The following is a 6,000-nucleotide window of genomic DNA, read 5'->3' as shown; positions in this document are numbered from 1 at the left end:
ATGGAGTTTTCCCAAACAGTATTGCCTGGTGGCGTACGGCCACCGCGTCGGCGGGCACCACACCTGTTTGGGGCAAGGCGATCTGCACCTTGCTGTGCTGGCACTGCCTGAGGCTGCAAGACTGCATTCCCCCTCTGATCTGCTGGCCCAGGAACAGGATCAGATGTTGTGGAGTGTGACCCTGCATCCGTAACCGCCAAAGGCCGAGTTATGAACACTGACATCCCCCTGGAGGGGTCTACCCCCGGTGCAGGTGGGTTGGACAGAACAGCATCCCTGCGAGAAACACTCACCTGCGACGGCACATATGTCCCACTGTCCGATTCAGCACCTGGATCATAGAGGTCTGGGGAGGTGCACCCAGAGACACCCGTAGACAGTATGGTCTGCAGGAGGATAGGGTTTTCACCCAACACCACACCACGTCCTCCACTGGTGCCCGGTCGTGGCTGAGTTTCCTCCTGGGTCTGCACCATCTCCTCCACCTCAACAGCATCAAGTGCGTCATCACCTGCAAAAACATGAAACATGAAACATGAAAGACAACAAATGGAAACAGGCATGAGCACCATAGCACACACATAGGCCTGACAAGCCAGAGATCCAGTACATGAATTACACAAGTCCCACATGACTATGGCATTCATGCACTGTCAATGAATTGGAAGGGAGGAGGCAAAAAGCAGACACTGAGCACACCGCGATGGAAAAGCAGCACAGTTGATGCATGCTGGATAGCACTGACATCACAGATTATCCTGTGATTGGCATGTCCAATACACATACATGACACATGCCAGCACACAGATGACACGTAGCATAGCCATGGTACATTTGACAAGTACAGCCATATATCAGTGAATGAGTACTGTCACCCATCCATGTGAGATGGACATGATGAGATGAAAAAAGCTAAATAGTGTGACAAAATACGCATGTGCCACACACTGCAACACATCCAGTGTACAATTATACAGTGATGGCAGGCAGATGGATACATCAAAGGTTGGTCACTTCAACATGAAAGGAAACAACTATCAAGTTCCACATTCAAACAGGCCAAAAAATTAATGTGAGCAGGCCCTTACTCAATCAGCCTGAATGGTCAAATCATTCCCATAACAAGGTAATAAATGTGGGCCAATGTGGGGTGTAATCTATGACAGAAGCATGTCACATATGTGGCATTAGGGCAGAAAAATGCATTGGAAAAATGGGAGGATTGAAACAATCAGGCTGAATGAACACTGAAAATTCAGAACAATGTTGTTGCAAGATGACAGTTCAAGGGCAACTGCAGCAATGTGGCGCTAATTTGCCACTGTGGTCAGAAGGGATACTGTCATACCCAAATCCAAGGCCGGTGAATGGTTTGGAGGAAGCACATCGGTGACCCATACCACTCAGGAGTACACACACTCACCTGGCACTCAATCATTACACATCACACAAGAAACATATACATGGATTACACACATTTGCATGGGAACTCACCGGACAATGCTTCATAATCTGGTAGGTCTCCCACGCATTGGATCTGTTCCTCTGTGACGAAGGTTCCAGCAACAGACTCATGTTCAGTGAGTTGGTCGTCCTCTGGTGGAGATCCACCGCCAGTCACCAGAGTAGAGGCATGATTGGAAGCCAGCTTGTTCTTTGCTCTGTGTTTAAGGTCATTCCACCGCTTGAAGCAATCATCAGCTGTGTGCCTCACAAATCCAAGGGCACTAATGTGGTCCGTAATGATCTGCCAGTGGGCCCTGCGTTGAGCAGGCGTAGTCTTACAGCCTGCAGTCACCACCATTTCGTGGCTATGTGCCAACACATAGGCCACAAGTGCATCAAGTTCGGTGTCATTGAAGCTAGGCTTCCTTGATATGCCAGAGTGTGTAGCTGTGTCTGGGGTCACAGCCTGTAGTGCAAGAGCACCCTTCTTCTTCTTCCTCGAAGGTGGTGCGGATCCTGAGTGGCTTACACCGCTCTGTCAGTAGGGGCAGAAGCGCAGGTGGACTGGGTACTTGAAGCCTGTAAAGGCACAATGACCAAAGGTCTTGGTACAGGCATTGGCTGCAGGGTGATGTTGGCAGGGCCAACGTCGGTGTGATGGACCTTGACCAACATTGTCCTGGCTGGGAGACTCGGAGCTGGGGTGGATTGAGCTGCAGCTGCCCCTGCAGCCTCCCCACCCTGGCTACTTGGGGCAGCAGATGACATTGCTGCCCCAGATCCACGTGGACTGGTGACAGCACCTTTCACCGCCACACGTGGCTTAGACTTGTTGACCTGCAAGTCAGCCTGGGAGTCATCCTGTGCCGGTTCAGTTGACAAAATGGGCGGGTCCAACAACAGCTGAGGTGGGATGGTGAAAGCTACAATTCCCACAACCATTGGGGGGGCATAGCTGGCCCCGATTGGTCCTCCACACACTGGGCTCTAGGGGTACCCTTCAAACCCTGGCCACATCCCCTACCACGCCCACCACGCCCACCTCTTTGAGATCGGCCACCTTTGCCTCCCTTACAGCTTGGTCGCCTCCCAACCATGGCACTGATGTTGTTGTGTGTATGGGAGTTGCAGTAAACAATTGTCCTGGGCAATTGGGGCGAAAGGGGTAGGGTAGTAGATGGAATTCATACCCTAGTGCTCTAGCAAGGCTGTGTGTGACCCCTGGGGGAAGATGACGGGTCACTCAATGCACAGGCACCCCAAAAACAAAAGTACACATGCACGCAACCCCTGGTAGACCACGTGCGTGGAAAAATGAACCTGCACTCCGCTGTGGCACCCAGAAACACAAAAATAAGCGTACACGTGTTACACGCGGCCTACAATGACCTCTGAAGGGGTACGCGACACACGGGGGCAACCACAGTTGGAAAATATGTGCGCAACTCACCGTCTGCCTTGAAAAAGAACGTGAAAAATATGCACGTGTGCGCGTTGGCAACACACCCGCCAAAAGAAGAAAAGAATGCAGTCTGAGGAAACAGGGAGTACGAAATGGAAACGTTGTGAAGTAATCGCGTGTGAACCGACAAGAAATACAAGAATCACCCGCTCGCTCTCCACGAAAAAGAGCACAAGTAAATAGCGTCATACTTGTACCTTTTAAGCCAGCCTACACGTGCAACGTCACTTACGCACTTACGCGCTAAGGCACTTTCCTCCAATTGCACAGTGACATGCAGTTTCCGCACGTGCTGATTCACTATGCACCCGTGTTGTTGGGAATGCCCGCGCGCGTAACGTCACAGGCGCGCTTACACGCTAAGGGCCCTTCCTTGGATTTCACGCTGATGTGCAATTTTTTCACGTGCCAAATCACTCTGTATCAAGCTGGCCACGCAACAACACACGGAAGACCACGCTCCTACCCAGAAGGCCGAATTACTGCCCCCGAAGAGCCCCGAGCATGCTCCCACCTGCCATCTGCTGCTGCCTGCCTGCTTCCCACGTGCCCTGCTATTTGCTGCCTGAACGTCAGCCATGGGTGCAGTTGCTCTGACCACCCCTGCTGGAACAGAGGACTCCCGACTGGGATACCATCGCTCCACAGCCCAGCCCCAGGACCCAGTTGGCCACCCAAACCTGCCTCTGGGGTTGCCATGTCAGGCACAACACCATCTGGCACCACTGGCAACCCCCAGCCAGAGAGGCAGAGGGCCACCAGCTTCAGTGCCAGGGAAGTTGGTGTCCCAGTAATACACGTACCCCATTCGCACAGGGCCAATTGCGTGTGAAACTTCCTGCAAAACCGGTAATACACGTACCCTGCTCCAATTGCATGTGAAACTTCCCGCAAACCCCAGTAATACACGTACCCCGCTCGCACAGGGCCTATCGCGTGTGAAACTTCATGCGAACCCCAGTAATACACGTACCCCACTCGCACAGGCCATTTCACGTGTGAAACTTCCCGTGAACCCCAGTAATACATGTACCCCACTCGCACAGGGCCAATTGCGTGTGAAACTTCCCGCGAACCCCAGTAATACACGTACCCCACTCGCACAGGGTCAATTGCGTGTGAAACTTCCCGCGAACCCCAGTAATACACGTTCCCTGCTTGCCGTGCTGGAACAGGGTTAGCGCAGCCCTTTGTGCTGGATTGGGGATTATGATGGCTTTTCCCTGTGCGAGGGGAGTTCTTGGGGGCGTAACTGGCGCTGCTGCAGGGTCGCTGCGCCACTGTGCACCACGGCTGGTTTTGGTAGCTAAAATCCATGAATATGCTGTGCGCGGAAATGGATTTTAGCGCACGCGGCTGGCGCAGAGATTCGCACGCGCACACTGTGCACCACTTGTGCGCTAAATCCTATGAATTACCCCCTTTGTATCAACTCTTCATTCCACTGAACAATGTGCCCATTATACAAATGACCGTGCACATAAATGTGTGACATAGCCAAAAAATCTTTCATATTTCTACGCCAGTTCCTCAAACAATATGTGAAAGGCAAGGAGAAGTTGAAAATAAAACTATTACAAAGTATGTACTCCTGTCCAGTGCGCAAAGACACAGGACTACAAGGACATTCATTAGCCTGCATTTCTGCACCTATTTGCAAAAGCACCTTCCACCATATCAAAATGATATCAACACATCATTCAACTATAAGAAATCTAGTCCAAGTTGTCATCTTTGATGTCATGGGTGTTGGTCTTAGCAGTGCACGGTGGTGGCGTGAGTTATGGTTGCTTAGTTTACCATAACTGGCGAAATTCAAGGGTTTTTCGGTTTTACTAGGAACCATAATGTCAATTTAACAAAGATGTCATTTCATATTATAAGAAGGGAGAAATAACAGTATAATTATGAACACAAAAAATAAGAATGTCTACATTAACAAAAGTGCTATAAACTCAGAAATTCGCTAACTTCTTTCTTTTACAATTGCAGTGAAGACCACTCTCCTGAAAAGCAGCAGCGTATGAAGTTCAAACAAGGACTTAGAAGAAACCTACTCTTTCCATACAAAAATGTAAGTACAATACTAACATAATGTTCTAACTGTTACTCAAACACACTAGCATTTTAGTATTGTAGAACCCAGTATAGTAACTCACAAATACAAGACTAGCCTTCCCAACTTGATGTAGCTGCCCATTGCACAATCACACACCTCCACAATCATCCTTACCATCATACTCAGACACTCATGCACAAAGCATGCATACACTGCACAACAACCCAACCCACACTTTCTTTTTTTTTCCAACAGACCCCAAAGAATGCCTACCAAAAAGCAACTCCGTCAAAAAGAACGCAAAAGTAAAGCAAATAAAAATAAAAGTGTCCAAAATAAGCATCCATCTCTAGCATCTCTATCTAAATGTACAACAAAACAGAAAGTAATTAACAAGACTTCAGCTACCACTACTGCTAACGCTGCATCTAAATATCTTGATGTAGTGGCAAGTAAGCATACCAAAAAAAATATTTTACAAAAAATATTCCGCCACAGAGTCCTTCAGAACCTTATAAAAATAAGAGAGAAATCCTGCACAACCCTTAAAGCCTACCGTAGAAAATCTATCCTAGAATCTCTTATAGGCAGTGCAATCCATCTCAAAAGGAAATTATTTATTTTAGTTTTAAACAGAATGAAACCACTAACAAAACTAAGCACTGAACTACAAAAAAAACTTCTCAATAAATGGAATATCAACCAAGATAACTTCACAAACATCTGTGGAGGTGAATGGAGTCACACCATGAGCACAGAACCATATTTCAATGAAGAAGCATACAAACAAAAGAAAATAAACCCAATTGCCATAGATAGCTGTGGACGAGGGTATGAAAAACTTAATAATACCATTATGGAACAAGAAATGCTGCTCACACAAATATCCCCAGAAATCTCCTGTCCATTCCACTGAACCAATACGTCCAGTCTACAAATGGCCGTGCACATCATTGGCAAACAATCTTTCAAATCTTTATGCGAGTTCCTCAATCAGTATGTGAAAAGCAAAGACAAATTCAAAATTAAACTA

Source organism: Ambystoma mexicanum, chromosome 6q (assembly GCF_040938575.1).
Source record: "Ambystoma mexicanum isolate Mex_15411 chromosome 6q, UKY_AmexF1_1, whole genome shotgun sequence".
In the NCBI taxonomy this organism is placed as follows: Eukaryota; Metazoa; Chordata; class Amphibia; order Caudata; family Ambystomatidae; genus Ambystoma; species Ambystoma mexicanum.
This window is presented reverse-complemented; position numbering follows the sequence as displayed.